General features: G+C 45.7%; 31 non-coding genes across 31 annotated transcripts; all 31 read right to left on the bottom strand.

Moving 5' to 3' along the window:
• Positions 1-127: 127 nt before the first annotated feature.
• On the bottom strand, positions 128-210 carry trnal-cag (transfer RNA leucine (anticodon CAG)). The gene has a single exon. It is a non-coding gene; the product is annotated as a tRNA-Leu (tRNA).
• Positions 211-606: 396 nt separating this feature from the next.
• Positions 607-689, bottom strand: trnal-cag (transfer RNA leucine (anticodon CAG)). The gene has a single exon. It is a non-coding gene; the product is annotated as a tRNA-Leu (tRNA).
• A 397-nt stretch (positions 690-1,086) lies between these two features.
• trnal-cag (transfer RNA leucine (anticodon CAG)) lies at positions 1,087-1,169 on the bottom strand. The gene has a single exon. It is a non-coding gene; the product is annotated as a tRNA-Leu (tRNA).
• Positions 1,170-2,045: 876 nt separating this feature from the next.
• On the bottom strand, positions 2,046-2,128 carry trnal-cag (transfer RNA leucine (anticodon CAG)). Its single transcript has one exon. It is a non-coding gene; the product is annotated as a tRNA-Leu (tRNA).
• A 396-nt stretch (positions 2,129-2,524) lies between these two features.
• trnal-cag (transfer RNA leucine (anticodon CAG)) lies at positions 2,525-2,607 on the bottom strand. The gene has a single exon. It is a non-coding gene; the product is annotated as a tRNA-Leu (tRNA).
• Positions 2,608-3,483: 876 nt separating this feature from the next.
• Positions 3,484-3,566, bottom strand: trnal-cag (transfer RNA leucine (anticodon CAG)). Its single transcript has one exon. It is a non-coding gene; the product is annotated as a tRNA-Leu (tRNA).
• A 396-nt stretch (positions 3,567-3,962) lies between these two features.
• Positions 3,963-4,045, bottom strand: trnal-cag (transfer RNA leucine (anticodon CAG)). Its single transcript has one exon. It is a non-coding gene; the product is annotated as a tRNA-Leu (tRNA).
• An 876-nt stretch (positions 4,046-4,921) lies between these two features.
• Positions 4,922-5,004, bottom strand: trnal-cag (transfer RNA leucine (anticodon CAG)). Its single transcript has one exon. It is a non-coding gene; the product is annotated as a tRNA-Leu (tRNA).
• A 396-nt stretch (positions 5,005-5,400) lies between these two features.
• trnal-cag (transfer RNA leucine (anticodon CAG)) lies at positions 5,401-5,483 on the bottom strand. The gene has a single exon. It is a non-coding gene; the product is annotated as a tRNA-Leu (tRNA).
• A 397-nt stretch (positions 5,484-5,880) lies between these two features.
• Positions 5,881-5,963, bottom strand: trnal-cag (transfer RNA leucine (anticodon CAG)). Its single transcript has one exon. It is a non-coding gene; the product is annotated as a tRNA-Leu (tRNA).
• An 876-nt stretch (positions 5,964-6,839) lies between these two features.
• On the bottom strand, positions 6,840-6,922 carry trnal-cag (transfer RNA leucine (anticodon CAG)). The gene has a single exon. It is a non-coding gene; the product is annotated as a tRNA-Leu (tRNA).
• A 396-nt stretch (positions 6,923-7,318) lies between these two features.
• trnal-cag (transfer RNA leucine (anticodon CAG)) lies at positions 7,319-7,401 on the bottom strand. The gene has a single exon. It is a non-coding gene; the product is annotated as a tRNA-Leu (tRNA).
• An 875-nt stretch (positions 7,402-8,276) lies between these two features.
• Positions 8,277-8,359, bottom strand: trnal-cag (transfer RNA leucine (anticodon CAG)). The gene has a single exon. It is a non-coding gene; the product is annotated as a tRNA-Leu (tRNA).
• A 1,356-nt stretch (positions 8,360-9,715) lies between these two features.
• Positions 9,716-9,798, bottom strand: trnal-cag (transfer RNA leucine (anticodon CAG)). The gene has a single exon. It is a non-coding gene; the product is annotated as a tRNA-Leu (tRNA).
• Positions 9,799-10,194: 396 nt separating this feature from the next.
• On the bottom strand, positions 10,195-10,277 carry trnal-cag (transfer RNA leucine (anticodon CAG)). The gene has a single exon. It is a non-coding gene; the product is annotated as a tRNA-Leu (tRNA).
• A 397-nt stretch (positions 10,278-10,674) lies between these two features.
• Positions 10,675-10,757, bottom strand: trnal-cag (transfer RNA leucine (anticodon CAG)). The gene has a single exon. It is a non-coding gene; the product is annotated as a tRNA-Leu (tRNA).
• Positions 10,758-11,633: 876 nt separating this feature from the next.
• Positions 11,634-11,716, bottom strand: trnal-cag (transfer RNA leucine (anticodon CAG)). Its single transcript has one exon. It is a non-coding gene; the product is annotated as a tRNA-Leu (tRNA).
• An 875-nt stretch (positions 11,717-12,591) lies between these two features.
• trnal-cag (transfer RNA leucine (anticodon CAG)) lies at positions 12,592-12,674 on the bottom strand. Its single transcript has one exon. It is a non-coding gene; the product is annotated as a tRNA-Leu (tRNA).
• Positions 12,675-13,550: 876 nt separating this feature from the next.
• On the bottom strand, positions 13,551-13,633 carry trnal-cag (transfer RNA leucine (anticodon CAG)). The gene has a single exon. It is a non-coding gene; the product is annotated as a tRNA-Leu (tRNA).
• An 876-nt stretch (positions 13,634-14,509) lies between these two features.
• trnal-cag (transfer RNA leucine (anticodon CAG)) lies at positions 14,510-14,592 on the bottom strand. Its single transcript has one exon. It is a non-coding gene; the product is annotated as a tRNA-Leu (tRNA).
• Positions 14,593-15,467: 875 nt separating this feature from the next.
• Positions 15,468-15,550, bottom strand: trnal-cag (transfer RNA leucine (anticodon CAG)). Its single transcript has one exon. It is a non-coding gene; the product is annotated as a tRNA-Leu (tRNA).
• Positions 15,551-16,426: 876 nt separating this feature from the next.
• Positions 16,427-16,509, bottom strand: trnal-cag (transfer RNA leucine (anticodon CAG)). Its single transcript has one exon. It is a non-coding gene; the product is annotated as a tRNA-Leu (tRNA).
• A 1,835-nt stretch (positions 16,510-18,344) lies between these two features.
• On the bottom strand, positions 18,345-18,427 carry trnal-cag (transfer RNA leucine (anticodon CAG)). The gene has a single exon. It is a non-coding gene; the product is annotated as a tRNA-Leu (tRNA).
• Positions 18,428-18,823: 396 nt separating this feature from the next.
• On the bottom strand, positions 18,824-18,906 carry trnal-cag (transfer RNA leucine (anticodon CAG)). The gene has a single exon. It is a non-coding gene; the product is annotated as a tRNA-Leu (tRNA).
• Positions 18,907-20,741: 1,835 nt separating this feature from the next.
• trnal-cag (transfer RNA leucine (anticodon CAG)) lies at positions 20,742-20,824 on the bottom strand. The gene has a single exon. It is a non-coding gene; the product is annotated as a tRNA-Leu (tRNA).
• Positions 20,825-21,220: 396 nt separating this feature from the next.
• trnal-cag (transfer RNA leucine (anticodon CAG)) lies at positions 21,221-21,303 on the bottom strand. The gene has a single exon. It is a non-coding gene; the product is annotated as a tRNA-Leu (tRNA).
• Positions 21,304-21,700: 397 nt separating this feature from the next.
• trnal-cag (transfer RNA leucine (anticodon CAG)) lies at positions 21,701-21,783 on the bottom strand. The gene has a single exon. It is a non-coding gene; the product is annotated as a tRNA-Leu (tRNA).
• A 306-nt stretch (positions 21,784-22,089) lies between these two features.
• Positions 22,090-22,172, bottom strand: trnal-cag (transfer RNA leucine (anticodon CAG)). Its single transcript has one exon. It is a non-coding gene; the product is annotated as a tRNA-Leu (tRNA).
• Positions 22,173-22,569: 397 nt separating this feature from the next.
• trnal-cag (transfer RNA leucine (anticodon CAG)) lies at positions 22,570-22,652 on the bottom strand. The gene has a single exon. It is a non-coding gene; the product is annotated as a tRNA-Leu (tRNA).
• A 397-nt stretch (positions 22,653-23,049) lies between these two features.
• Positions 23,050-23,132, bottom strand: trnal-cag (transfer RNA leucine (anticodon CAG)). The gene has a single exon. It is a non-coding gene; the product is annotated as a tRNA-Leu (tRNA).
• Positions 23,133-23,528: 396 nt separating this feature from the next.
• trnal-cag (transfer RNA leucine (anticodon CAG)) lies at positions 23,529-23,611 on the bottom strand. The gene has a single exon. It is a non-coding gene; the product is annotated as a tRNA-Leu (tRNA).
• Positions 23,612-23,653: the final 42 nt, after the last annotated feature.

Raw genomic sequence — 23,653 nt, 5'->3', positions numbered from 1 at the left:
CACTCAGGAACTTGTAATGTAAATATCCAATAACATTTAAGGATGTGCTTAGTTAGCCACTCAGGAAAACTGGGCAGCATGGAAGCGGAAACAAGCTGAAGTGATATTTCTACTGATCAAAATTGCATGTCAGAAGTGGGATTCGAACCCACGCCTCCAAGGGAGACTGCGACCTGAACGCAGCGCCTTAGACCGCTCGGCCATCCTGACCCTAGCTACTTGCTTCTCGGCTATAATGCATTTGATACGGTTAACTCAAAGTCCTAAGACATTTAAACAAGTGATTAGTTAGCCAATTAACAAACATGCTAAGCTTGCCCTGATGGGTGCCCTCCCAAGCAAATCCTAGCTTTTAACCTATCAGCAAAGCATGTCAGATGAGGAATTTAAAGCCAAACCTCCCGGAAACAATGCACACTCACGGCAGCGCCATCCTGACAGACAGATGTCGGAGTCCAGGTTACAATGACGGGGTTATTTCACTCAGAAACTTGTAATGTAAATATCCATTAACATTTAAAGAAGTGCTTACTTAGCCACTTAGGAAAACTGCGTAGCATGGTAGCGGCCGAAGCTGAAGTGATATTTCTGCTGATCAAAATTGCATGTCAGAAGTGGGATTCGAACCCACGCCTCCAGGGGAGACTGCGACCTGAACGCAGCGCCTTAGACCGCTCGGCCATCCTGACCCTAGCTACTAGCTTTTCGGCAACAATGCATTTGATACGGTCAACTCAAAGTCCTAAGACATTTATACAAGTGATTAGTTAGCCAATTAACAATCATGCTAAGCTTGCCCTGAGGGTTGCCCTCCCAAGCAAATCCTAGCTTTTAAACTATCAGCAAAGTATGTCAGATGAGGAATTTAAAGCCAAACCTCCCGGAAACAATGCACACTTACGGCAGCGCCATCCTGACAGACAGATGTCGGAGTCCAGGTTACAATGACGGGGTTATTTCACTCAGGAACTTGTGATGTAAATATCCAATAACATTTAAGGATGTGCTTAGTTAGCCACTCAGGAAAACTGGGCAGCATGGAAGCGGAAACAAGCTGAAGTGATATTTCTACTGATCAAAATTGCATGTCAGAAGTGGGATTCGAACCCACGCCTCCAGGGGAGACTGCGACCTGAACGCAGCGCCTTAGACCGCTCTGCCATCCTGACCCTAGCTGCTTGCTTTTCGGCTATAATGCATTTGATACGGTTAACTCAAAGTCCTAAGACATTTACACAAGTGATTAGTTAGCCAATTAACAAACATGCTAAGCTTGCCCTGAGGGTTGCCCTCCCAAGCAAATCCTAGCTTTTAACCTATCAGCAAAGCATGTCAGATGAGGAATTTAAAGCCAAACCTCCCGGAAACAATGCACACTCACGGCAGCGCCATCCTGACAGACAGATGTCGGAGTCCAGGTTACAATGACGGGGTTATTTCACTCAGAAACTTGTAATGTAAATATCCAATAACATTTAAAGAAGTGCTTACTTAGCCACTTAGGAAAACTGCGTAGCATGGTAGCGGCCGAAGCTGAAGTGATATTTCTGCTGATCAAAATTGCATGTCAGAAGCTGGATTCGAACCCACGCCTCCAGGGGAGACTGCGACCTGAACGCAGCGCCTTAGACCGCGCGGCCATCCTGACCCTAGCTACTTGCTTTTCGGCAACAATGCATTTGATACGGTCAACTCAAAGTCCTAAGACATTTATACAAGTGATTAGTTAGCCAATTAACAATCATGCTAAGCTTGCCCTGAGGGTTGCCCTCCCAAGCAAATCCTAGCTTTTAAACTATCAGCAAAGTATGTCAGATGAGGAATTTAAAGCCAAACCTCCCGGAAACAATGCACACTTACGGCAGCGCCATCCTGACAGACAGATGTCGGAGTCCAGGTTACAATGACGGGGTTATTTCACTCAGGAACTTGTAATGTAAATATCCAATAACATTTAAGGATGTGCTTAGTTAGCCACTCAGGAAAACTGGGCAGCATGGAAGCGGAAACAAGCTGAAGTGATATTTCTACTGATCAAAATTGCATGTCAGAAGTGGGATTCGAACCCACGCCTCCAGGGGAGACTGCGACCTGAACGCAGCGCCTTAGACCGCTCGGCCATCCTGACCCTAGCTACTTGCTTTTCGGCTATAATGCATTTGATACGGTTAACTCAAAGTCCTAAGACATTTACACAAGTGATTAGTTAGCCAATTAACAAACATGCTAAGCTTGCCCTGAGGGGTGCCCTCCCAAGCAAATCCTAGCTTTTAACCTATCAGCAAAGCATGTCAGATGAGGAATTTAAAGCCAAACCTCCCGGAAACAATGCACACTCACGGCAGCGCCATCCTGACAGACAGATGTCGGAGTCCAGGTTACAATGACGGGGTTATTTCACTCAGAAACTTGTAATGTAAATATCCAATAACATTTAAAGAAGTGCTTACTTAGCCACTTAGGAAAACTGCGTAGCATGGTAGCGGCCGAAGCTGAAGTGATATTTCTGCTGATCAAAATTGCATGTCAGAAGTGGGATTCGAACCCACGCCTCCAGGGGAGACTGCGACCTGAACGCAGCGCCTTAGACCGCTCGGCCATCCTGACCCTAGCTACTAGCTTTTCGGCAACAATGCATTTGATACGGTCAACTCAAAGTCCTAAGACATTTATACAAGTGATTAGTTAGCCAATTAACAATCATGCTAAGCTTGCCCTGAGGGTTGCCCTCCCAAGCAAATCCTAGCTTTTAAACTATCAGCAAAGTATGTCAGATGAGGAATTTAAAGCCAAACCTCCCGGAAACAATGCACACTTATGGCAGCGCCATCCTGACAGACAGATGTCAGAGTCCAGGTTACAATGACTGGGTTATTTCACTCAGAAACTTGTAATGTAAATATCCAATAACATTTAAAGAAGTGCTTACTTAGCCACTTAGGAAAACTGCGTAGCATGGTAGCGGCCCAAGCTGAAGTGATATTTCTGCTGATCAAAATTGCATGTCAGAAGTGGGATTCGAACCCACGCCTCTAGGAGAGACTGCAATCTGAACGCAGCACCTTAGACCGCTCGGCCACCCTGACCCTAGCTACTCGCTTTTCGGCTATAATGCATTTGATACGGTTAACTCAAAGTCCTAAGACATTTATACAAGTGATTAGTTAGCCAATTGACAAACATGCTAAGCTTGCCCTGAGGGTTGCCCTCCCAAGCAAATCCTAGCTTTTAACCTATCAGCAAAGTATGTCAGATGAGGAATTTAAAGCCAAACCTCCCGGAAACAATGCACACTTACGGCAGCGCCATCCTGACAGACAGATGTCGGAGTCCAGGTTACAATGACGGGGTTATTTCACTCAGGAACTTGTAATGTAAATATCCAATAACATTTAAGGATGTGCTTAGTTAGCCACTCAGGAAAACTGGGCAGCATGGAAGCGGAAACAAGCTGAAGTGATATTTCTACTGATCAAAATTGCATGTCAGAAGTGGGATTCGAACCCACGCCTCCAGGGGAGACTGCGACCTGAACGCAGCGCCTTAGACCGCTCGGCCATCCTGACCCTAGCTACTTGCTTTTCGGCTATAATGCATTTGATACGGTTAACTCAAAGTCCTAAGACATTTACACAAGTGATTAGTTAGCCAATTAACAAACATGCTAAGCTTGCCCTGAGGGGTGCCCTCCCAAGCAAATCCTAGCTTTTAACCTATCAGCAAAGCATGTCAGATGAGGAATTTAAAGCCAAACCTCCCGGAAACAATGCACACTCACGGCAGCGCCATCCTGACAGACAGATGTCGGAGTCCAGGTTACAATGACGGGGTTATTTCACTCAGAAACTTGTAATGTAAATATCCATTAACATTTAAAGAAGTGCTTACTTAGCCACTTAGGAAAACTGCGTAGCATGGTAGCGGCCGAAGCTGAAGTGATATTTCTGCTGATCAAAATTGCATGTCAGAAGTGGGATTCGAACCCACGCCTCCAGGGGAGACTGCGACCTGAACGCAGCGCCTTAGACCGCTCGGCCATCCTGACCCTAGCTACTTGCTTTTCGGCTATAATGCATTTGATACGGTTAACTCAAAGTCCTAAGACATTTACACAAGTGATTAGTTAGCCAATTAACAAACATGCTAAGCTTGCCCTGATGGGTGCCCTCCCAAGCAAATCCTAGCTTTTAACCTATCAGCAAAGCATGTCAGATGAGGAATTTAAAGCCAAACCTCCCGGAAACAATGCACACTCACGGCAGCGCCATCCTGACAGACAGATGTCGGAGTCCAGGTTACAATGACGGGGTTATTTCACTCAGAAACTTGTAATGTAAATATCCAATAACATTTAAAGAAGTGCTTACTTAGCCACTTAGGAAAACTGCGTAGCATGGTAGCGGCCGAAGCTGAAGTGATATTTCTGCTGATCAAAATTGCATGTCAGAAGCGGGATTCGAACCCACGCCTCCAGGAGAGACTACGACCTGAACGCAGCGCCTTAGACCGCGCGGCCATCCTGACCCTAGCTACTAGCTTTTCGGCAACAATGCATTTGATACGGTCAACTCAAAGTCCTAAGACATTTATACAAGTGATTAGTTAGCCAATTAACAATCATGCTAAGCTTGCCCTGAGGGTTGCCCTCCCAAGCAAATCCTAGCTTTTAAACTATCAGCAAAGTATGTCAGATGAGGAATTTAAAGCCAAACCTCCCGGAAACAATGCACACTTACGGCAGCGCCATCCTGACAGACAGATGTCGGAGTCAAGGTTACAATGACGGGGTTATTTCACTCAGGAACTTGTAATGTAAATATCCAATAACATTTAAGGATGTGCTTAGTTAGCCACTCAGGAAAACTGGGCAGCATGGAAGCGGAAACAAGCTGAAGTGATATTTCTACTGATCAAAATTGCATGTCAGAAGTGGGATTCGAACCCACGCCTCCAAGGGAGACTGCGACCTGAACGCAGCGCCTTAGACCGCTCGGCCATCCTGACCCTAGCTACTTGCTTCTCGGCTATAATGCATTTGATACGGTTAACTCAAAGTCCTAAGACATTTAAACAAGTGATTAGTTAGCCAATTAACAAACATGCTAAGCTTGCCCTGATGGGTGCCCTCCCAAGCAAATCCTAGCTTTTAACCTATCAGCAAAGCATGTCAGATGAGGAATTTAAAGCCAAACCTCCCGGAAACAATGCACACTCACGGCAGCGCCATCCTGACAGACAGATGTCGGAGTCCAGGTTACAATGACGGGGTTATTTCACTCAGAAACTTGTAATGTAAATATCCATTAACATTTAAAGAAGTGCTTACTTAGCCACTTAGGAAAACTGCGTAGCATGGTAGCGGCCGAAGCTGAAGTGATATTTCTGCTGATCAAAATTGCATGTCAGAAGTGGGATTCGAACCCACGCCTCCAGGGGAGACTGCGACCTGAACGCAGCGCCTTAGACCGCTCGGCCATCCTGACCCTAGCTACTAGCTTTTCGGCAACAATGCATTTGATACGGTCAACTCAAAGTCCTAAGACATTTATACAAGTGATTAGTTAGCCAATTAACAATCATGCTAAGCTTGCCCTGAGGGTTGCCCTCCCAAGCAAATCCTAGCTTTTAAACTATCAGCAAAGTATGTCAGATGAGGAATTTAAAGCCAAACCTCCCGGAAACAATGCACACTTACGGCAGCGCCATCCTGACAGACAGATGTCGGAGTCCAGGTTACAATGACGGGGTTATTTCACTCAGGAACTTGTGATGTAAATATCCAATAACATTTAAGGATGTGCTTAGTTAGCCACTCAGGAAAACTGGGCAGCATGGAAGCGGAAACAAGCTGAAGTGATATTTCTACTGATCAAAATTGCATGTCAGAAGTGGGATTCGAACCCACGCCTCCAGGGGAGACTGCGACCTGAACGCAGCGCCTTAGACCGCTCTGCCATCCTGACCCTAGCTGCTTGCTTTTCGGCTATAATGCATTTGATACGGTTAACTCAAAGTCCTAAGACATTTACACAAGTGATTAGTTAGCCAATTAACAAACATGCTAAGCTTGCCCTGAGGGTTGCCCTCCCAAGCAAATCCTAGCTTTTAACCTATCAGCAAAGCATGTCAGATGAGGAATTTAAAGCCAAACCTCCCGGAAACAATGCACACTCACGGCAGCGCCATCCTGACAGACAGATGTCGGAGTCCAGGTTACAATGACGGGGTTATTTCACTCAGAAACTTGTAATGTAAATATCCAATAACATTTAAAGAAGTGCTTACTTAGCCACTTAGGAAAACTGCGTAGCATGGTAGCGGCCGAAGCTGAAGTGATATTTCTGCTGATCAAAATTGCATGTCAGAAGCTGGATTCGAACCCACGCCTCCAGGGGAGACTGCGACCTGAACGCAGCGCCTTAGACCGCGCGGCCATCCTGACCCTAGCTACTTGCTTTTCGGCAACAATGCATTTGATACGGTCAACTCAAAGTCCTAAGACATTTATACAAGTGATTAGTTAGCCAATTAACAATCATGCTAAGCTTGCCCTGAGGGTTGCCCTCCCAAGCAAATCCTAGCTTTTAAACTATCAGCAAAGTATGTCAGATGAGGAATTTAAAGCCAAACCTCCCGGAAACAATGCACACTTACGGCAGCGCCATCCTGACAGACAGATGTCGGAGTCCAGGTTACAATGACGGGGTTATTTCACTCAGGAACTTGTAATGTAAATATCCAATAACATTTAAGGATGTGCTTAGTTAGCCACTCAGGAAAACTGGGCAGCATGGAAGCGGAAACAAGCTGAAGTGATATTTCTACTGATCAAAATTGCATGTCAGAAGTGGGATTCGAACCCACGCCTCCAGGGGAGACTGCGACCTGAACGCAGCGCCTTAGACCGCTCGGCCATCCTGACCCTAGCTACTTGCTTTTCGGCTATAATGCATTTGATACGGTTAACTCAAAGTCCTAAGACATTTACACAAGTGATTAGTTAGCCAATTAACAAACATGCTAAGCTTGCCCTGAGGGGTGCCCTCCCAAGCAAATCCTAGCTTTTAACCTATCAGCAAAGCATGTCAGATGAGGAATTTAAAGCCAAACCTCCCGGAAACAATGCACACTCACGGCAGCGCCATCCTGACAGACAGATGTCGGAGTCCAGGTTACAATGACGGGGTTATTTCACTCAGAAACTTGTAATGTAAATATCCAATAACATTTAAAGAAGTGCTTACTTAGCCACTTAGGAAAACTGCGTAGCATGGTAGCGGCCGAAGCTGAAGTGATATTTCTGCTGATCAAAATTGCATGTCAGAAGTGGGATTCGAACCCACGCCTCCAGGGGAGACTGCGACCTGAACGCAGCGCCTTAGACCGCTCGGCCATCCTGACCCTAGCTACTAGCTTTTCGGCAACAATGCATTTGATACGGTCAACTCAAAGTCCTAAGACATTTATACAAGTGATTAGTTAGCCAATTAACAATCATGCTAAGCTTGCCCTGAGGGTTGCCCTCCCAAGCAAATCCTAGCTTTTAAACTATCAGCAAAGTATGTCAGATGAGGAATTTAAAGCCAAACCTCCCGGAAACAATGCACACTTATGGCAGCGCCATCCTGACAGACAGATGTCAGAGTCCAGGTTACAATGACTGGGTTATTTCACTCAGAAACTTGTAATGTAAATATCCAATAACATTTAAAGAAGTGCTTACTTAGCCACTTAGGAAAACTGCGTAGCATGGTAGCGGCCCAAGCTGAAGTGATATTTCTGCTGATCAAAATTGCATGTCAGAAGTGGGATTCGAACCCACGCCTCTAGGAGAGACTGCAATCTGAACGCAGCACCTTAGACCGCTCGGCCACCCTGACCCTAGCTACTCGCTTTTCGGCTATAATGCATTTGATACGGTTAACTCAAAGTCCTAAGACATTTATACAAGTGATTAGTTAGCCAATTGACAAACATGCTAAGCTTGCCCTGAGGGTTGCCCTCCCAAGCAAATCCTAGCTTTTAACCTATCAGCAAAGTATGTCAGATGAGGAATTTAAAGCCAAACCTCCCGGAAACAATGCACACTCACGGCAGCGCCATCCTGACAGACAGATGTCGGAGTCCAGGTTACAATGACGGGGTTATTTCACTCAGAAACTTGTAATGTAAATATCCATTAACATTTAAAGAAGTGCTTACTTAGCCACTTAGGAAAACTGCGTAGCATGGTAGCGGCCGAAGCTGAAGTGATATTTCTGCTGATCAAAATTGCATGTCAGAAGTGGGATTCGAACCCACGCCTCCAGGGGAGACTGCGACCTGAACGCAGCGCCTTAGACCGCTCGGCCATCCTGACCCTAGCTACTAGCTTTTCGGCAACAATGCATTTGATACGGTCAACTCAAAGTCCTAAGACATTTATACAAGTGATTAGTTAGCCAATTAACAATCATGCTAAGCTTGCCCTGAGGGTTGCCCTCCCAAGCAAATCCTAGCTTTTAAACTATCAGCAAAGTATGTCAGATGAGGAATTTAAAGCCAAACCTCCCGGAAACAATGCACACTTACGGCAGCGCCATCCTGACAGACAGATGTCGGAGTCCAGGTTACAATGACGGGGTTATTTCACTCAGGAACTTGTGATGTAAATATCCAATAACATTTAAGGATGTGCTTAGTTAGCCACTCAGGAAAACTGGGCAGCATGGAAGCGGAAACAAGCTGAAGTGATATTTCTACTGATCAAAATTGCATGTCAGAAGTGGGATTCAAACCCACGCCTCCAGGGGAGACTGCGACCTGAACGCAGCGCCTTAGACCGCTCTGCCATCCTGACCCTAGCTGCTTGCTTTTCGGCTATAATGCATTTGATACGGTTAACTCAAAGTCCTAAGACATTTACACAAGTGATTAGTTAGCCAATTAACAAACATGCTAAGCTTGCCCTGAGGGGTGCCCTCCCAAGCAAATCCTAGCTTTTAACCTATCAGCAAAGCATGTCAGATGAGGAATTTAAAGCCAAACCTCCCGGAAACAATGCACACTCACGGCAGCGCCATCCTGACAGACAGATGTCGGAGTCCAGGTTACAATGACGGGGTTATTTCACTCAGAAACTTGTAATGTAAATATCCAATAACATTTAAAGAAGTGCTTACTTAGCCACTTAGGAAAACTGCGTAGCATGGTAGCGGCCGAAGCTGAAGTGATATTTCTGCTGATCAAAATTGCATGTCAGAAGCGGGATTCGAACCCACGCCTCCAGGGGAGACTACGACCTGAACGCAGCGCCTTAGACCGCGCGGCCATCCTGACCCTAGCTACTAGCTTTTCGGCAACAATGCATTTGATACGGTCAACTCAAAGTCCTAAGACATTTATACAAGTGATTAGTTAGCCAATTAACAATCATGCTAAGCTTGCCCTGAGGGTTGCCCTCCCAAGCAAATCCTAGCTTTTAACCTATCAGCAAAGTATGTCAGATGAGGAATTTAAAGCCAAACCTCCCGGAAACAATGCACACTTACGGCAGCGCCATCCTGACAGACAGATGTCGGAGTCAAGGTTACAATGACGGGGTTATTTCACTCAGGAACTTGTAATGTAAATATCCAATAACATTTAAGGATGTGCTTAGTTAGCCACTCAGGAAAACTGGGCAGCATGGAAGCGGAAACAAGCTGAAGTGATATTTCTACTGATCAAAATTGCATGTCAGAAGTGGGATTCGAACCCACGCCTCCAAGGGAGACTGCGACCTGAACGCAGCGCCTTAGACCGCTCGGCCATCCTGACCCTAGCTACTTGCTTCTCGGCTATAATGCATTTGATACGGTTAACTCAAAGTCCTAAGACATTTAAACAAGTGATTAGTTAGCCAATTAACAAACATGCTAAGCTTGCCCTGATGGGTGCCCTCCCAAGCAAATCCTAGCTTTTAACCTATCAGCAAAGCATGTCAGATGAGGAATTTAAAGCCAAACCTCCCGGAAACAATGCACACTCACGGCAGCGCCATCCTGACAGACAGATGTCGGAGTCCAGGTTACAATGACGGGGTTATTTCACTCAGAAACTTGTAATGTAAATATCCATTAACATTTAAAGAAGTGCTTACTTAGCCACTTAGGAAAACTGCGTAGCATGGTAGCGGCCGAAGCTGAAGTGATATTTCTGCTGATCAAAATTGCATGTCAGAAGTGGGATTCGAACCCACGCCTCCAGGGGAGACTGCGACCTGAACGCAGCGCCTTAGACCGCTCGGCCATCCTGACCCTAGCTACTAGCTTTTCGGCAACAATGCATTTGATACGGTCAACTCAAAGTCCTAAGACATTTATACAAGTGATTAGTTAGCCAATTAACAATCATGCTAAGCTTGCCCTGAGGGTTGCCCTCCCAAGCAAATCCTAGCTTTTAAACTATCAGCAAAGTATGTCAGATGAGGAATTTAAAGCCAAACCTCCCGGAAACAATGCACACTTACGGCAGCGCCATCCTGACAGACAGATGTCGGAGTCCAGGTTACAATGACGGGGTTATTTCACTCAGGAACTTGTGATGTAAATATCCAATAACATTTAAGGATGTGCTTAGTTAGCCACTCAGGAAAACTGGGCAGCATGGAAGCGGAAACAAGCTGAAGTGATATTTCTACTGATCAAAATTGCATGTCAGAAGTGGGATTCGAACCCACGCCTCCAGGGGAGACTGCGACCTGAACGCAGCGCCTTAGACCGCTCTGCCATCCTGACCCTAGCTGCTTGCTTTTCGGCTATAATGCATTTGATACGGTTAACTCAAAGTCCTAAGACATTTACACAAGTGATTAGTTAGCCAATTAACAAACATGCTAAGCTTGCCCTGAGGGGTGCCCTCCCAAGCAAATCCTAGCTTTTAACCTATCAGCAAAGCATGTCAGATGAGGAATTTAAAGCCAAACCTCCCGGAAACAATGCACACTCACGGCAGCGCCATCCTGACAGACAGATGTCGGAGTCCAGGTTACAATGACGGGGTTATTTCACTCAGAAACTTGTAATGTAAATATCCAATAACATTTAAAGAAGTGCTTACTTAGCCACTTAGGAAAACTGCGTAGCATGGTAGCGGCCGAAGCTGAAGTGATATTTCTGCTGATCAAAATTGCATGTCAGAAGCTGGATTCGAACCCACGCCTCCAGGGGAGACTGCGACCTGAACGCAGCGCCTTAGACCGCGCGGCCATCCTGACCCTAGCTACTTGCTTTTCGGCAACAATGCATTTGATACGGTCAACTCAAAGTCCTAAGACATTTATACAAGTGATTAGTTAGCCAATTAACAATCATGCTAAGCTTGCCCTGAGGGTTGCCCTCCCAAGCAAATCCTAGCTTTTAAACTATCAGCAAAGTATGTCAGATGAGGAATTTAAAGCCAAACCTCCCGGAAACAATGCACACTTACGGCAGCGCCATCCTGACAGACAGATGTCGGAGTCCAGGTTACAATGACGGGGTTATTTCACTCAGGAACTTGTAATGTAAATATCCAATAACATTTAAGGATGTGCTTAGTTAGCCACTCAGGAAAACTGGGCAGCATGGAAGCGGAAACAAGCTGAAGTGATATTTCTACTGATCAAAATTGCATGTCAGAAGTGGGATTCGAACCCACGCCTCCAGGGGAGACTGCGACCTGAACGCAGCGCCTTAGACCGCTCGGCCATCCTGACCCTAGCTACTTGCTTTTCGGCTATAATGCATTTGATACGGTTAACTCAAAGTCCTAAGACATTTACACAAGTGATTAGTTAGCCAATTAACAAACATGCTAAGCTTGCCCTGAGGGGTGCCCTCCCAAGCAAATCCTAGCTTTTAACCTATCAGCAAAGCATGTCAGATGAGGAATTTAAAGCCAAACCTCCCGGAAACAATGCACACTCACGGCAGCGCCATCCTGACAGACAGATGTCGGAGTCCAGGTTACAATGACGGGGTTATTTCACTCAGAAACTTGTAATGTAAATATCCAATAACATTTAAAGAAGTGCTTACTTAGCCACTTAGGAAAACTGCGTAGCATGGTAGCGGCCGAAGCTGAAGTGATATTTCTGCTGATCAAAATTGCATGTCAGAAGTGGGATTCGAACCCACGCCTCCAGGGGAGACTGCGACCTGAACGCAGCGCCTTAGACCTCTCGGACATCCTGACCCTAGCTACTAGCTTTTCGGCAACAATGCATTTGATACGGTCAACTCAAAGTCCTAAGACATTTATACAAGTGATTAGTTAGCCAATTAACAAACATGCTAAGCTTGCCCTGAGGGGTGCCCTCCCAAGCAAATCCTAGCTTTTAACCTATCAGCAAAGCATGTCAGATGAGGAATTTAAAGCCAAACCTCCCGGAAACAATGCACACTCACGGCAGCGCCATCCTGACAGACAGATGTCGGAGTCCAGGTTACAATGACGGGGTTATTTCACTCAGAAACTTGTAATGTAAATATCCAATAACATTTAAAGAAGTGCTTACTTAGCCACTTAGGAAAACTGCGTAGCATGGTAGCGGCCGAAGCTGAAGTGATATTTCTGCTGATCAAAATTGCATGTCAGAAGTGGGATTCGAACCCACGCCTCCAGGGGAGACTGCGACCTGAACGCAGCGCCTTAGACCGCTCGGCCATCCTGACCCTAGCTACTAGCTTTTCGGCAACAATGCATTTGATACGGTCAACTCAAAGTCCTAAGACATTTATACAAGTGATTAGTTAGCCAATTAACAATCATGCTAAGCTTGCCCTGAGGGTTGCCCTCCCAAGCAAATCCTAGCTTTTAAACTATCAGCAAAGTATGTCAGATGAGGAATTTAAAGCCAAACCTCCCGGAAACAATGCACACTTATGGCAGCGCCATCCTGACAGACAGATGTCAGAGTCCAGGTTACAATGACTGGGTTATTTCACTCAGAAACTTGTAATGTAAATATCCAATAACATTTAAAGAAGTGCTTACTTAGCCACTTAGGAAAACTGCGTAGCATGGTAGCGGCCCAAGCTGAAGTGATATTTCTGCTGATCAAAATTGCATGTCAGAAGTGGGATTCGAACCCACGCCTCTAGGAGAGACTGCAATCTGAACGCAGCACCTTAGACCGCTCGGCCACCCTGACCCTAGCTACTTGCTTTTCGGCTATAATGCATTTGATACGGTTAACTCAAAGTCCTAAGACATTTATACAAGTGATTAGTTAGCCAATTGACAAACATGCTAAGCTTGCCCTGAGGGTTGCCCTCCCAAGCAAATCCTAGCTTTTAACCTATCAGCAAAGCATGTCAGATGAGGAATTTAAAGCCAAACCTCCCGGAAACAATGCACACTTACGGCAGCGCCATCCTGACAGACAGATGTCGGAGTCCAGGTTACAATGACGGGGTTATTTCACTCAGGAACTTGTAATGTAAATATCCAATAACATTTAAGGATGTGCTTAGTTAGCCACTCAGGAAAACTGGGCAGCATGGAAGCGGAACCAAGCTGAAGTGATATTTCTACTGATCAAAATTGCATGTCAGAAGTGGGATTCGAACCCACGCCTCCAGGGGAGACTGCGACCTGAACGCAGCGCCTTAAACCGCTCGGCCATCCTGACCCTAGCTACTTGCTTCTCGGCTATAATGCATTTGATACGGTTAACTCAAAGTCCTAAGACATTTAAACAAGTGATTAGTTAGCCAATTAACAAACATGCTAAGCTTGCCCTGATGGGTGCCCTCCCAAGCAAATCCTAGCTTTTAACCTATCAGCAAAGCATGTCAGATGAGGAATTTAAAGCCAAACCTCCCGGAAACAATGCACACTCACGGCAGCGCCATCCTGACAGACAGATGTCGGAGTCCAGGTTACAATGACGGGGTTATTTCACTCAGAAACTTGTAATGTAAATATCCAATAACATATAAAGAAGTGCTTACTTAGCCACTTAGGAAAACTGCGTAGCATGGTAGCGGCCGAAGCTGAAGTGATATTTCTGCTGATCAAAATTGCATGTCAGAAGCGGGATTCGAACCCACGCCTCCAGGGGAGACTGCGACCTGAACGCAGCGCCTTAGACCGCGCGGCCATCCTGACCCTAGCTACTAGCTTTTCGGCAACAATGCATTTGATACGGTCAACTCAAAGTCCTAAGACATTTATACAAGTGATTAGTTAGCCAATTAACAATCATGCTAAGCTTGCCCTGAGGGTTGCCCTCCCAAGCAAATCCTAGCTTTTAAACTATCAGCAAAGTATGTCAGATGAGGAATTTAAAGCCAAACCTCCCGGAAACAATGCACACTTACGGCAGCGCCATCCTGACAGACAGATGTCGGAGTCCAGGTTACAATGACGGGGTTATTTCACTCAGGAACTTGTAATGTAAATATCCAATAACATTTAAGGATGTGCTTAGTTAGCCACTCAGGAAAACTGGGCAGCATGGAAGCGGAAACAAGCTGAAGTGATATTTCTACTGATCAAAATTGCATGTCAGAAGTGGGATTCGAACCCACGCCTCCAGGGGAGACTGCGACCTGAACGCAGCGCCTTAGACCGCTCGGCCATCCTGACCCTAGCTACTTGCTTTTCGGCTATAATGCATTTGATACGGTTAACTCAAAGTCCTAAGACATTTACACAAGTGATTAGTTAGCCAATTAACAAACATGCTAAGCTTGCCCTGAGGGGTGCCCTCCCAAGCAAATCCTAGCTTTTAACCTATCAGCAAAGCATGTCAGATGAGGAATTTAAAGCCAAACCTCCCGGAAACAATGCACACTCACGGCAGCGCCATCCTGACAGACAGATGTCGGAGTCCAGGTTACAATGACGGGGTTATTTCACTCAGAAACTTGTAATGTAAATATCCAATAACATTTAAAGAAGTGCTTACTTAGCCACTTAGGAAAACTGCGTAGCATGGTAGCGGCCGAAGCTGAAGTGATATTTCTGCTGATCAAAATTGCATGTCAGAAGTGGGATTCGAACCCACGCCTCCAGGGGAGACTGCGACCTGAACGCAGCGCCTCAGACCGCTCGGCCATCCTGACCCTAGCTACTTGCTTCTCGGCTATAATGCATTTTATACGGTTAACTCAAAGTCCTAAGACATTTAAACAAGTGATTAGTTAGCCAATTAACAAACATGCTAAGCTTGCCCTGATGGGTGCCCTCCCAAGCAAATCCTAGCTTTTAACCTATCAGCAAAGCATGTCAGATGAGGAATTTAAAGCCAAACCTCCCGGAAACAATGCACACTCACGGCAGCGCCATCCTGACAGACAGATGTCGGAGTCCAGGTTACAATGACGGGGTTATTTCACTCAGAAACTTGTAATGTAAATATCCATTAACATTTAAAGAAGTGCTTACTTAGCCACTTAGGAAAACTGCGTAGCATGGTAGCGGCCGAAGCTGAAGTGATATTTCTGCTGATCAAAATTGCATGTCAGAAGTGGGATTCGAACCCACGCCTCCAGGGGAGACTGCGACCTGAACGCAGCGCCTTAGACCGCTCGGCCATCCTGACCCTAGCTACAAGCTTTTCGGCAACAATGCATTTGATACGGTCAACTCAAAGTCCTAAGACATTTATACAAGTGATTAGTTAGCCAATTAACAATCATGCTAAGCTTGCCCTGAGGGTTGCCCTCCCAAGCAAATCCTAGCTTTTAAACTATCAGCAAAGTATGTCAGATGAGGAATTTAAAGCCAAACCTCCCGGAAACAATGCACACTTACGGCAGCGCCATCCTGACAGACAGATGTCAGAGTCCAGGTTACAATGACTGGGTTATTTCACTCAGAAACTTGTAATGTAAATATCCAATAACATTTAAAGAAGTGCTTACTTAGCCACTTAGGAAAACTGCGTAGCATGGTAGCGGCCCAAGCTGAAGTGATATTTCTGCTGATCAAAATTGCATGTCAGAAGTGGGATTCGAACCCACGCCTCCAGGAGAGACTGCAATCTGAACGCAGCACCTTAGACCGCTCGGCCACCCTGACCCTAGCTACTTGCTTTTCGGCTATAATGCATTTGATACGGTTAACTCAAAGTCCTAAGACATTTATACAAGTGATTAGTTAGCCAATTGACAAACATGCTAAGCTTGCCCTGAGGGTTGCCCTCCCAAGCAAATCCTAGCTTTTAACCTATCAGCAAAGTATGTCAGATGAGGAATTTAAAGCCAAACCTCCCGGAAACAATGCACACTTACGGCAGCGCCATCCTGACAGACAGATGTCGGAGTCCAGGTTACAATGACGGGGTTATTTCACTCAGGAACTTGTAATGTAAATATCCAATAACATTTAAGGATGTGCTTAGTTAGCCACTCAGGAAAACTGGGCAGCATGGAAGCGGAACCAAGCTGAAGTGATATTTCTACTGATCAAAATTGCATGTCAGAAGTGGGATTCGAACCCACGCCTCCAGGGGAGACTGCGACCTGAACGCAGCGCCTTAGACCGCTCGGCCATCCTGACCCTAGCTACTTGCTTCTCGGCTATAATGCATTTGATACGGTTAACTCAAAGTCCTAAGACATTTAAACAAGTGATTAGTTAGCCAATTAACAAACATGCTAAGCTTGCCCTGATGGGTGCCCTCCCAAGCAAATCCTAGCTTTTAACCTATCAGCAAAGCATGTCAGATGAGGAATTTAAAGCCAAACCTCCCGGAAACAATGCACACTCACGGCAGCGCCATCCTGACAGACAGATGTCGGAGTCCAGGTTACAATGACGTGGTTATTTCACTCAGAAACTTGTAATGTAAATATCCATTAACATTTAAAGAAGTGCTTACTTAGCCACTTAGGAAAACTGCGTAGCATGGTAGCGGCCGAAGCTGAAGTGATATTTCTGCTGATCAAAATTGCATGTCAGAAGCGGGATTCGAACCCACGCCTCCAGGGGAGACTGCGACCTGAACGCAGCGCCTTAGACCGCGCGGCCATCCTGACCCTAGCTACTAGCTTTTCGGCAACAATGCATTTGATACGGTCAACTCAAAGTCCTAAGACATTTATACAAGTGATTAGTTAGCCAATTAACAATCATGCTAAGCTTGCCCTGAGGGTTGCCCTCCCAAGCAAATCCTAGCTTTTAAACTATCAGCAAAGTATGTCAGATGAGGAATTTAAAGCCAAACCTCCCGGAAACAATGCACACTTACGGCAGCGCCATCCTGACAGACAGATGTCGGAGTCCAGGTTACAATGACGGGGTTATTTCACTCAGGAACTTGTAATGTAAATATCCAATAACATTTAAGGATGTGCTTAGTTAGCCACTCAGGAAAACTGGGCAGCATGGAAGCGGAAACAAGCTGAAGTGATATTTCTACTGATCAAAATTGCATGTCAGAAGTGGGATTCGAACCCACGACTCTAGGGGAGACTGCGACCTGAACGCAGCGCCTTAGACCGCTCTGCCATCCTGACCCCAGCTGCTTGCTTTTCGGCTATAATGCATTTGATACGGTTAACTCAAAGTCCTAAGACATTTACACAAGTGATTAGTTAGCCAATTAACAAACATGCTAAGCTTGCCCTGAGGGGTGCCCTCCCAAGCAAATCCTAGCTTTTAACCTATCAGCAAAGCATGTCAGATGAGGAATTTAAAGCCAAACCTCCCGGAAACAATGCACACTCACGGCAGCGCCATCCTGACAGACAGATGTCGGAGTCCAGGTTACAATGACGGGGTTATTTCACTCAGAAACTTGTAATGTAAATATCCAATAACATTTAAAGAAGTGCTTACTTAGCCACTTAGGAAAACTGCGTAGCATGGTAGCGGCCGAAGCTGAAGTGATATTTCTGCTGATCAAAATTGCATGTCAGAAGCGGGATTCGAACCCACGCCTCCAGGGGAGACTGCGACCTGAACGCAGCGCCTTAGACCGCGCGGCCATCCTGACCCTAGCTACTAGCTTTTCGGCAACAATGCATTTGATACGGTCAACTCAAAGTCCTAAGACATTTATACAAGTGATTAGTTAGCCAATTAACAATCATGCTAAGCTTGCCCTGAGGGTTGCCCTCCCAAGCAAATCCTAGCTTTTAAACTATCAGCAAAGTATGTCAGATGAGGAATTTAAAGCCAAACCTCCCGGAAACAATGCACACTTACGGCAGCGCCATCCTGACAGACAGATGTCGGAGTCCAGGTTACAATGACGGGGTTATTTCACTCAGGAACTTGTAATGTAAATATCCAATAACATTTAAGGATGTGCTTAGTTAGCCACTCAGGAAAACTGGGCAGCATGGAAGCGGAAACAAGCTGAAGTGATATTTCTACTGATCAAAATTGCATGTCAGAAGTGGGATTCGAACCCACGCCTCCAGGGGAGACTGCGACCTGAACGCAGCGCCTTAGACCGCTCGGCCATCCTGACCCTAGCTACTTGCTTTTCGGCTATAATGCATTTGATACGGTTAACTCAAAGTCCTAAGACATTTACACAAGTGATTAGTTAGCCAATTAACAAACATGCTAAGCTTGCCCTGAGGGGTGCCCTCCCAAGCAAATCCTAGCTTTTAACCTATCAGCAAAGCATGTCAGATGAGGAATTTAAAGCCAAACCTCCCGGAAACAATGCACACTCACGGCAGCGCCATCCTGACAGACAGATGTCGGAGTCCAGGTTACAATGACGGGGTTATTTCACTCAGAAACTTGTAATGTAAATATCCAATAACATTTAAAGAAGTGCTTACTTAGCCACTTAGGAAAACTGCGTAGCATGGTAGCGGCCGAAGCTGAAGTGATATTTCTGCTGATCAAAATTGCATGTCAGAAGTGGGATTCGAACCCACGCCTCCAGGGGAGACTGCGACCTGAACGCAGCGCCTTAGACCGCTCAGCCATCCTGACCCTAGCTACTTGCTTCTCGGCTATAATGCATTTGATACGGTTAACTCAAAGTCCTAAGACATTTAAACAAGTGATTAGTTAGCCAATTAACAAACATGCTAAGCTTGCCCTGATGGGTGCCCTCCCAAGCAAATCCTAGCTTTTAACCTATCAGCAAAGCATGTCAGATGAGGAATTTAAAGCCAAACCTCCCGGAAACAATGCACACTCACGGCAGCGCCATCCTGACAGACAGATGTCGGAGTCCAGGTTACAATGACGGGGTTATTTCACTCAGAAACTTGTAATGTAAATATCCAATAACATTTAAAGAAGTGCTTACTTAGCCACTTAGGAAAACTGCGTAGCATGGTAGCGGCCGAAGCTGAAGTGATATTTCTGCTGATCAAAATTGCATGTCAGAAGCGGGATTCGAACCCACGCCTCCAGGGGAGACTGCAACCTGAACGCAGCGCCTTAGACCGCGCGGCCATCCTGACCCTAGCTATTAGCTTTTCGGCAACAATGCATTTGATACGGTCAACTCAAAGTCCTAAGACATTTATACAAGTGATTAGTTAGCCAATTAACAATCATGCTAAGCTTGCCCTGAGGGTTGCCCTCCCAAGCAAATCCTAGCTTTTAAACTATCAGCAAAGTATGTCAGATGAGGAATTTAAAGCCAAACCTCCCGGAAACAATGCACACTTACGGCAGCGCCATCCTGACAGACAGATGTCGGAGTCCAGGTTACAATGACGGGGTTATTTCACTCAGGAACTTGTAATGTAAATATCCAATAACATTTAAGGATGTGCTTAGTTAGCCACTCAGGAAAACTGGGCAGCATGGAAGCGGAAACAAGCTGAAGTGATATTTCTACTGATCAAAATTGCATGTCAGAAGTGGGATTCGAACCCACGCCTCCAGGGGAGACTGCAACCTGAACGCAGCGCCTTAGACCGCGCGGCCATCCTGACCCTAGCTACTAGCTTTTCGGCAACAATGCATTTGATACGGTCAACTCAAAGTCCTAAGACATTTATACAAGTGATTAGTTAGCCAATTAACAATCATGCTAAGCTTGCCCTGAGGGTTGCCCTCCCAAGCAAATCCTAGCTTTTAAACTATCAGCAAAGTATGTCAGATGAGGAATTTAAAGCCAAACCTCCCGGAAACAATGCACACTTACGGCAGCGCCATCCTGACAGACAGATGTCAGAGTCCAGGTTACAATGACTGGGTTATTTCACTCAGAAACTTGTAATGTAAATATCCAATAACATTTAAAGAAGTGCTTACTTAGCCACTTAGGAAAACTGCGTAGCATGGTAGCGGCCCAAGCTGAAGTGATATTTCTGCTGATCAAAATTGCATGTCAGAAGTGGGATTCGAACCCACGCCTCCAGGAGAGACTGCAATCTGAACGCAGCACCTTAGACCGCTCGGCCACCCTGACCCTAGCTACTCGCTTTTCGGCTATAATGCATTTGATACGGTTAACTCAAAGTCCTAAGACATTTATACAAGTGATTAGTTAGCCAATTGACAAACATGCTAAGCTTGCCCTGAGGGTTGCCCTCCCAAGCAAATCCTAGCTTTTAACCTATCAGCAAAGTATGTCAGATGAGGAATTTAAAGCCAAACCTCCCGGAAACAATGCACACTTACGGCAGCGCCATCCTGACAGACAGATGTCGGAGTCCAGGTTACAATGACGGGGTTATTTCACTCAGGAACTTGTAATGTAAATATCCAATAACATTTAAGGATGTGCTTAGTTAGCCACTCAGGAAAACTGGGCAGCATGGAAGCGGAACCAAGCTGAAGTGATATTTCTACTGATCAAAATTGCATGTCAGAAGTGGGATTCGAACCCACGCCTCCAGGGGAGACTGCGACCTGAACGCAGCGCCTTAGACCGCTCGGCCATCCTGACCCTAGCTACTTGCTTCTCGGCTATAATGCATTTGATACGGTTAACTCAAAGTCCTAAGACATTTAAACAAGTGATTAGTTAGCCAATTAACAAACATGCTAAGCTTGCCCTGATGGGTGCCCTCCCAAGCAAATCCTAGCTTTTAACCTATCAGCAAAGCATGTCAGATGAGGAATTTAAAGCCAAACCTCCCGGAAACAATGCACACTCACGGCAGCGCCATCCTGACAGACAGATGTCGGAGTCCAGGTTACAATGACGGGGTTATTTCACTCAGAAACTTGTAATGTAAATATCCATTAACATTTAAAGAAGTGCTTACTTAGCCACTTAGGAAAACTGCGTAGCATGGTAGCGGCCGAAGCTGAAGTGATATTTCTGCTGATCAAAATTGCATGTCAGAAGTGGGATTCGAACCCACGCCTCCAGGGGAGACTGCGACCTGAACGCAGCGCCTTAGACCGCTCAGCCATTCTGACCCTAGCTACTAGCTTTTCGGCAACAATGCATTTGATACGGTCAACTCAAAGTCCTAAGACATTTATACAAGTGATTAGTTAGCCAATTAACAATCATGCTAAGCTTGCCCTGAGGGTTGCCCTCCCAAGCAAATCCTAGCTTTTAAACTATCAGCAAAGTATGTCAGATGAGGAATTTAAAGCCAAACCTCCCGGAAACAATGCACACTTACGGCAGCGCCATCCTGACAGACAGATGTCGGAGTCCAGGTTACAATGACGGGGTTATTTCACTCAGGAACTTGTGATGTAAATATCCAATAACATTTAAGGATGTGCTTAGTTAGCCACTCAGGAAAACTGGGCAGCATGGAAGCGGAAACAAGCTGAAGTGATATTTCTACTGATCAAAATTGCATGTCAGAAGTGGGATTCGAACCCACGCCTCCAGGGGAGACTGCGACCTGAACGCAGCGCCTTAGACCGCTCTGCCATCCTGACCCTAGCTGCTTGCTTTTCGGCTATAATGCATTTGATACGGTTTTAAAGCTTTTAAACTATCAGCAAAGTATGTCAGATGAGGAATTTAAAGCCAAACCTCCCGGAAACAATGCACACTTACGGCAGCGCCATCCTGACAGACAGATGTCGGAGTCCAGGTTACAATGACGGGGTTATTTCACTCAGGAACTTGTAATGTAAATATCCAATAACATTTAAGGATGTGCTTAGTTAGCCACTCAGGAAAACTGGGCAGCATGGAAGCGGAAACAAGCTGAAGTGATATTTCTACTGATCAAAATTGCATGTCAGAAGTGGGATTCGAACCCACGCCTCCAGGGGAGACTGCGACCTGAACGCAGCGCCTTAGACCGCTCGGCCATCCTGACCCTAGCTATTTGCTTTTCGGCTATAATGCATTTGATACGGTTAACTCAAAGTCCTAAGACATTTACACAAGTGATTAGTTAGCCAATTAACAAACATGCTAAGCTTGCCCTGAGGGGTGCCCTCCCAAGCAAATCCTAGCTTTTAACCTATCAGCAAAGCATGTCAGATGAGGAATTTAAAGCCAAACCTCCCGGAAACAATGCACACTCACGGCAGCGCCATCCTGACAGACAGATGTCGGAGTCCAGGTTACAATGACGGGGTTATTTCACTCAGGAACTTGTGATGTAAATATCCAATAACATTTAAGGATGTGCTTAGTTAGCCACTCAGGAAAACTGGGCAGCATGGAAGCGGAAACAAGCTGAAGTGATATTTCTACTGATCAAAATTGCATGTCAGAAGTGGGATTCGAACCCACGCCTCCAGGGGAGACTGCGACCTGAACGCAGCACCTTAGACCGCTCGGCCATCCTGACCCTAGCTACTAGCTTTTCGGCAACAATGCATTTGATACGGTCAACTCAAAGTCCTAAGACATTTATACAAGTGATTAGTTAGCCAATTAACAATCATGCTAAGCTTGCCCTGAGGGTTGCCCTTCCAAGCAAATCCTAGCTTTTAAACTATCAGCAAAGTATGTCAGATGAGGAATTTAAAGCCAAACCTCCCGGAAACAATGCACACTTACGGCAGCGCCATCCTGACAGACAGATGTCGGAGTCCAGGTTACAATGACGGGGTTATTTTACTCAGGAACTTGTAATGTAAATATCCAATAACATTTAAGGATGTGCTTAGTTAGCCACTCAGGAAAACTGGGCAGCATGGAAGCGGAAACAAGCTGAAGTGATATTTCTACTGATCAAAATTGCATGTCAGAAGTGGGATTCGAACCCACGCCTCCAGGGGAGACTGCGACCTGAACGCAGCGCCTTAGACCGCTCGGCCATCCTGACCCTAGCTACTTGCTTTTCGGCTATAATGCATTTGATACGGTTAACTCAAAGTCCTAAGACATTTACACAAGTGATTAGTTAGCCAATTAACAAACATGCTAAGCTTGCCCTGAGGGGTGCCCTCCCAAGCAAATCCTAGCTTTTAACCTATCAGCAAAGCATGTCAGATGAGGAATTTAAAGCCAAACCTCCCGGAAACAATGCACACTCACGGCAGCGCCATCCTGACAGACAGATGTCGGAGTCCAGGTTACAATGACGGGGTTATTTCACTCAGAAACTTGTAATGTAAATATCCAATAACATTTAAAGAAGTGCTTACTTAGCCACTTAGGAAAACTGCGTAGCATGGTAGCGGCCGAAGCTGAAGTGATATTTCTGCTGATCAAAATTGCATGTCAGAAGTGGGATTCGAACCCACGCCTCCAGGAGAAACTGCGACCTGAACGCAGCGCCTTAGACCGCTCGGCCATCCTGACCCTAGCTACTAGCTTTTCGGCAACAATGCATTTGATACGGTC

This window comes from Salminus brasiliensis, chromosome 1 (assembly GCF_030463535.1).
Source record: "Salminus brasiliensis chromosome 1, fSalBra1.hap2, whole genome shotgun sequence".
In the NCBI taxonomy this organism is placed as follows: Eukaryota; Metazoa; Chordata; class Actinopteri; order Characiformes; family Bryconidae; genus Salminus; species Salminus brasiliensis.
This window is presented reverse-complemented; position numbering and strand designations above follow the sequence as displayed.